Raw genomic sequence first — 7,549 nt, 5'->3', positions numbered from 1 at the left:
GTTTTGTTAAGTTATTTTCACTAAAATAATAAACTTGCTTCCGACTGGGAATTTTGCTAAGTGCTTTAGATAAGTTTTTAACTTCTCTGCATCCCATCACCAGGCGTGGATTTCAGCCAACTGTTCCAGGGCTTGAGCTCACAGCTCTTCAGGGATGGCTGGAATCTGGCTCTGGAGCTCTCACCTGACTTTGCTCCGATGGACATCACCCCCAGCTCCTCCTCCACAGAGCTGATTTCTCCCAAATGTTGAGAAAATCTGGATTCCTGCCTGAATTTTGGTTATTTGGGCCCAGCTTTATTCCCATCTCCATCTGTTGACCAGGATGGGCTCTCAGAGCCCACACACCTTCCGGGGTTTGGGTGTCCCTGGAGCACTGAGATCTTCCAGGAGCCCTTGAGCACCTGGGACCTCGTTCCCCACCTGCAGAGGGTCCCGTTGGGATGGCATTAAATCCCTCCTGGCTGGGAAAAGGGGCTGTTTGTGGGGGACTCCTGGCTCAGCTCCAGGGACAAGGTGCCACAGGGTCACTGAGAGTCTCCTCCAGTGGCAGAGCAAGGGCTGGTGGCATTTCCCAGCTCGGCAGCACCAGGATGGTGGATGGTGGATGGTGGATCGACCCCTCATCCCCCAGAACAGCTTTTCCATCTGCTCATTCCCAGCTGCAGCACAAGCAGAGGAGCACAAATAGATACAAATATAATATTTTTTCTCCTTTCATGCTGTTCAGAAGCTGAGGTCTCAGGAGGGCCATGACAATCTCCAGTGGAACCAGCTCCCTCCCCACCCCTTTTTTTTTTAATCTTTGATCTTATTTGTGTTTGACACCCAAGCCTTTACTCTCTGAATAAAGACTGCCACCAGCTACCTCTTCAAATCTGACTGCAGAAGGGCTGTATTCGACCGAGAGTGGCATTTTTTGTAACAACCCCATTTCGCTTTTCACTTTTTCTTACCTAAAGAGTTTCAGGTTGCAGCTCATCCATCTCCCTGACACCCAAATCCCCTCTCACATTTTCAAATGTTTATAAATATATACATTGTTAACCGTCTATTAGCCCATATCCAGAAAAAAAATTAAAAAACAAGAGAAGTGTGGGAAAGGGCCAGGCACACCTTCCACCAGCACAGGTTGCTCCAAGCCCTGTCCAACCTGGCCTTGGGCACTTCCAGGGATGGGGCAGCCACAGCTTCTCTGGGCAACCTGTGCCAGGGCCTGCCCACCCTTACTACCAAAAAATTATTCCTTAGATCTGATCTAAATTGTTTAAAGCCATCACACCAATGACATCATGCAGGGATGAGACTCCATCTCTCCCCTTATGTTCCAGACAGGAAAATTAGGAGCCAAGGACCTGTGGAGGAGGAGAAAGCCGAGTTCTCCCTCCTCACCGGGACAGGAGAGGTCATTTTGTGGAGGATGGGAGTGTGGGAGCTCATCCTGCTCAAAACTCCCTGATCTGGGTTTTCAGGGCAGGAGGGGAAAGATGGGGATGGGGTATGGCTTGGGATGTGGAGGCAGAGCTGGGAAGTCCGTGTGAGCCAGGACCAGTCCATCCCAGTCCATCCCAGCTCGTCAGCAGGAGGATTCCATCAGCTGCAGGTTGCTGGATGGGGTGAATCGGTTCTTGGTGGCTTTTGCTCCTCTAGTCCTTGGGAATAAGGGCTTCACCTAGCCCCTGGTCCCTGGGCAGGCAGGGAGATGTTCACAGCTCCGATTTGGGAGGAGGAGGCACCTTCCCCTTGGTATCAGACGGCATCCTGAGGACAGGAAGGAGCTTGTCACAAGTGACATCACCCTCAGTGAGCTCAGGGCAGAGTTAAAAATGCGATCCTTGCTGGGAGAATCCCTGGTTCTGTGAGGGGGACAGCTTTCTATTGCCACCAGGCTGCGATGAATCACTGGCAAGGCAAAAAAAAAAAACCCACCTGTATCTTCATTAAAGCTCCCTCTTCTCCCCCCATGAAACTTCCCAGCAGCTGCGCAGGGACCCGACAGCAAACCGCTCTTCCTGTTTGTCATCCTTTTGTGAGGGGAAAAAAAAGCCCCAAATCCCACCTATGGGTGTGATGGGCTCGTCAGCTGTTCCTCCTTCCCCTCCTGTGTGTGTGTGGTTTGTGTTGTAACCAACAGGCAACCCCTTGACATCAACAACAACAACAACAACAACAACCAACAACCAACCAGGCAGCTCTGGCAGGAGCCGCCTCGCAGGGTGCGTGTGCGGGACCTCCAATGGACTTCCTAGCGACCAATAATTCCAGCTGGCTGCTTTTCCTCGGGCTGCATCCTGCCGGATCGGGCTGGGGAAGCGCTCGGGGCTCCCGGGGGGCTCCACCACCACGGGGGCTCCACCAGCTGCACGAGGCTTCCCCGGCCGCCGCTCCTTGGGAACGGGCGGACGGAGGGTGGGGAGGGAAGGGAGGGGGGGAAGAAAAGCGGGAGAAGTTTATTAGTTCTTTCTCCTTCCGCTAAATGGAGCTACTTCGGGCAAGTCTAAATATTTACTGCCTTTCCTCAACACACACACGCACGGCCGGCCCAAAAATTCATAAAACCGTCCGTGCGGCGAGATTCTGATTCCCAATTATTTTGCCTTGGTGAAGTTAAAATAGAAAAAAAAAATCCCCAACTTTGTTTGTGCATTCTTATTGGCAGCACAATGCCAACAATGGCTAAATAGACAGCATAATAAATAGCACCACAATGCCGACATAAAGGCCTTTCTGGTACTGCATACAAAATATAAACTGTGCCATGCCATTATTATTCCGGAGCCCTTGCTGAAACAGTGCAGTTGAAATTCCACCCCCAATGTGCACCTAATCAGCCATTCAGAGCCCCTTAATGACTTGTCAGTTCTTTGCCCTGCCATTTTCTGTCCAATTAATTCTTTTATTGTGCACCGGATAAAGGAAGACAAAGGCCTTCCATGCAATAATGAATCATTAAAATTCAGCAGCTCCTCTCTTGTGCTCTTGGCTCCTCACCAGCAATTCAGGCTGTTTCGCATTCGTTATGTGTGTGGTGGTTAAAATTCACTCTACCTCAAACAAGACCTTTCAAAATGCTTAACCCTTTCCTGGGTGAAGACCTCCATCCCTGCGCTGGGAATTTCAACAACAGCAGAAAAAAAAAAAACAAAAAACAAAAACCACAAAATAGAGAAAAAGAGGAGGAGGGGGACGAGAGAGGGGAGGGGAGAGGCAGGCAGAGGTATTTTGGGTAAATGTTTTAATATCACGTCTCTGACAGTCACAATATTGCCTGAGCACACAGCCACAAACAAATACGGGGAGCAGGAGCCGATGCCAGGCTGTGGAGAGGGGTGGGATGGGATGAGGTGCCCTGGGGGGATGGGGTGAGGTGCCGTGGCAGGACAGCTGTGCAGCTCCACACCTCTCCCTGGGCATCCCTTCCCACCCACACCAACGTCTCTGCATCGCTCCCCCTGAACCAACACAGCCCCGGAGCCGTGACGAGGCACTGAGGGACACCCTCTTAGTTTGGATTAGGAGTGGCTTGGTTTCCATCCCTGATTGGTTTAAGATAAACTGAAAGAAGAGGCTTTTAGACCCGAATAAGTGTGTCCAACTGGTGTTTGGTTTTTTTTTTAAACATGGGCTTCCCTAAATCAGGTCAAAGCCAGCCCTCCAGTTAAGCCAGTGACACGCTGTGCACGGCTGAGCTCCGTGGCCAGATGGGACCAGCTTAATAGGGGTCAGCAGCAACACCAGTGGCTCTTTCAAGCCCAGGGAGGGTAGAGCTATGATTTTGGCAGCACCCACCTTGTTTATCCAAGTGACAAACTACTTTTGGGTGACAGTCCCCAGGCTGGTGGCATCCATGTGTGTCCCATCCCACGGCGGTGGCTGCAGTGGAACCAGGGATAGGTTTGCTTTCTTAGCTCTGTTAAAACTGCGTTTTTCAGTGCAGACAGAGTGGTTCTCTGGAAAAATGACACCTGGAATCTCCCTCCTTGTGCACTAAGGTTCTGCAGAAGAATAAACTCGCTTCCCACTTGGTTCATCCACGGGAGCAGCCGCTGCTCCGGCCACATCCCCATGGCTGGAATCTGCAAATACTCTGTGACAGGACCCCCATGGCCTGACATCCATCAGGAGCCACCTGGGCTGCCTGAAGTGCTGTCATTCCTGTGCTGCCCATCAGGCAGCAGCCCCTGCATCCCACCACATCCCACCGCATCCCATCAGCAGGGATTGCCCTGCAGCTCCCGGCTCCGGCGTGGGCTGGGCTTGCAGGATGGCAGGGGAACAAGGCAATCTGGAATAAGCACCATTTTCTGTGGTTTGGGCTCCAGGGTGATTATATTTTAGCTCCTGCTGACTCATTTGGGAAATGGCTTCCCCTCCCCAAGCCTCAGCCTTTGCTGCGTGTGCCATCCCGAATTCCTGCCTGGTGCCATCCCGAATTCCTGCCTGTAACAGAGAAAGTGAACTTAAAACAACACTGCCCTGGCTCAGCTGGGCAAGGGAGAGGAGATGGAACAGGCCTGGATTGGGTCTCCCTGGCTCCCACAATCCTGAGCAGCTTCCCTCTCTGTGTTAATTAAGGTGTCACGTGATGAACTCCCAAAAAACCCCGTGGAGGCTCTGCAGGGTCTCCAAGGAGGAGCAGGGCAGTGGTGAGGTCATGTCACTTGGGAACTGAGGTTTCTCCATGTGTCCCTCATGGAGGGGCCAGGAGTTGATGGGAAACTCCCTGCCCTCATCCCCAAAAAGGGAGCTGGGAGTCCCTGGTCAATTGGTGCTTAAGAATTTGCCTTCAGAGCCCTCAATCAGTTGGATCCAACCTCACACTCTCGGAGGCTGGAAATAAGGCAAGAGTGGAGTTCCCTCAAAGCATTCCCAAAGGGCTGGGTTCATCCAGGCTCCCTGGGGACCGAGGGCCGTGCCAGGCTGTGTTCACTCAGGTCACCCAGCAGCTCCTGTGGCCACCAAGACCTTCCCGTGGCCACCAAGTCTTCCCATGGGCTCACACACAGTGCTCCTGCTCCCCAAATCTCTCTGGCATAGCTCTGTCCTGTGACCAGGATCACTTGGCTGAGCATCTGCTCCCCTGAAACAGCTTTTCCTGCCCTCCTGGCACCCTCCACACCCTGTATTCCAAATGGCACTTGCATCTCTAGTCATATTAATTGAATATTTAAATTTTCTGGCCTCCAAATCACAGGCCACAGGGGCTGGGAGCATCCAGCCCTGGCACTGGGAAGATAAAGGTGGCAGAGGGGAGAGGTCAATCCACAGACAGGGAGCAGGGCCATCCCCACGTGGAGGTTTATTAAAGCCCAACACTGCCCTAGAAATCAATTTCTTTGCCACAGACCTACAACCCAACTGCAAAAACAAAAACTGGCAGCAAAAACTTGATATCACTCCGGGAAAAAATTAAAATAAGGAGGATGGGAAGGGCTTTTTTTTTTTTTTTCTCACCATGCAGAAAGAATGTGGATACGGTCTATAAAATTAATTTCCTCTTTCTTCCTAAGCAGCACTGCCTGAGCCATCCAGCTGAACAGCGACGTCCATTCTTCTCTGCTCCAAAAATAAAATAGGGGAACTTTTTATCGCTCGTGTATTCCCGCAATTATCTCGAGAAGCCTTTTTTTTTTTTTTTTTGTTTGACAGCCAGGGGTCAAAAGGCGGCCTTGGTTTCACCTGATCTCATTGACTTTGTGCAGAGACATTCCAGATTCACGCCAGCACGAGAGCCACCAGCGCCGGGCCCGGCACACAATGGTGCCATTGAGGGCGGGAGGAGCCCAGAGCCTGGAAAAGCAGAAACCCAGCCGGGGGTTTTCTCCCCAGGACTCGTTCAGGGGAAATGGGGGCGCAGGGAATGAGCTGCTGGGGCTCTTGGGGGTGTCCAGCTCACCTGACACCCTGGGGTTTACCACTGGTTTAGCCAGGCTGGAGCGTTTGATCCGCCTGGCACCTTCCTGAACAGCCAGTTTGAAATGGATTTGGATTCTACTCACCAGCAAACACACAGTGAGTGTCCCAAAAACACACAGTGAGTGTCCCAAAAATGCACAGTGAGTGCCCCAAAAACACACAGTGAGTGCCCCAAAAACACACAGTGAGTGTCCCAAAAACACACAGTGAGTGTCCCAAAAACACACAGTGAGTATCCACAGCTCAGAGGGCAATAAAAATCACCAGTCAGCACTCCCTGCTCAAACTGGAATTGTTTTCAGGAGATGCAAAGGGAACATTGGACACTTCAGCCCTGGATGAAGGGCTTGGAGCAACCTGGGATAGTGGAAGGTGTCCCTGCCCATGCTGAGGGTGGGACTGGATGGGTTTTAAGGTCCCTTCCAACCCAAACCATTCCAGGGTTCTGTGATTCCAAGGCTTATGTCACCACACAATATAAATCTGTGATTTCTATAATCAGGAGTTGGACTTTGATGATCCTTGCAGGTCCCTCCCAACTCCAGTTCTGTGATAAATCTCTACTATATATTATAATATACATCTATATTGTATATTAATTAGTTTCTTCAAATATTAGTGAAAGCCAACTTTATTTTTGTAAAGCTTATGGAAAGCTGAGTGTGGCTGAAGGCAAATGGAATTAAAAGCTGCCTATTTTGGATGTGCAATTCCTCAGTGCCAGGGCCAGGCTGGTCCCAGGATCCCAAGGGAGGAGAGCACAGCTCCACACACACCCTGCAGCTCTGGAATGGGACAGGGACTAGATATCAACCCACACTGGAAAGGCAAGGCTGGTGGAAACACTGGGAGAAGGACAGGAGAGAGGGAAGAGCTCAGTGATGTTCCCCATGACTGGGATCCATCCTGCTGGGTGCTGCTCTCCCACGAGCCAGGGATGCTTCAGTGAAGTCTTTTAACTTCAGCATTTTGGGTGATTTGCAAATTTTAATACCATCATTAGGGGTGATTTACAAGTCCATCCCATACAGATATTTTAACTCTGCTTTATCAGGTCCCAGTGAAGCCACCCCAAGCTTCGCCATCGACCATGAAGACAAAAGCAAAGCTAAATCCTCACATTCCCACCCCGTCTTCTCGCTCCTTTTCCCCCTCCCAAAGCGTGCAAGTTTGGAGACGAAACCCTACCTCCACACTCAGGGCTGGCAGAGCCCAAACACAGCTCTTTTTCAAGCACAAATCAGGATTAAGCCTGGAAAGTTGCAGTGTCACTGGAAGGAGGGGAAGGGCGGGAAGGGAGTTATGCTGCAGCTTTGGCTCTGGCTGGAATAAAGTCGTTTTGCCAGGAGTTCTGTGAACCAGCACGGAGAAAATGGTGTCCCCTTACAGCCCCTCCTGGCAGAGCCTGCAAACGGCACATTTGCCGTGGGATTCTGCCCTCCAGACTCTCTTAATGGGCCGCAGCTTCATTAATTGTCAGCACATTTCTTCTCCCCCCACCCACAACGTTAGAGCCTTCTGCCCAGCGCTGCCCACGTCCCCAGCGCTTTTCTCAGGCAGAGGGGGATGAAATTCCCTAAAATCCCGACCTTTTTCCTCACAGCCCGAGGTCCCCTTTTCTCCCCGAGCTGGT

The sequence above is a fragment of the Myiozetetes cayanensis genome, unplaced genomic scaffold, assembly GCF_022539395.1.
Source record: "Myiozetetes cayanensis isolate MyiCay16 unplaced genomic scaffold, myiCay2020 scf20-37, whole genome shotgun sequence".
Taxonomy (NCBI): domain Eukaryota; kingdom Metazoa; phylum Chordata; class Aves; order Passeriformes; family Tyrannidae; genus Myiozetetes; species Myiozetetes cayanensis.
Note: the sequence above shows the minus strand (reverse complement) of the source record.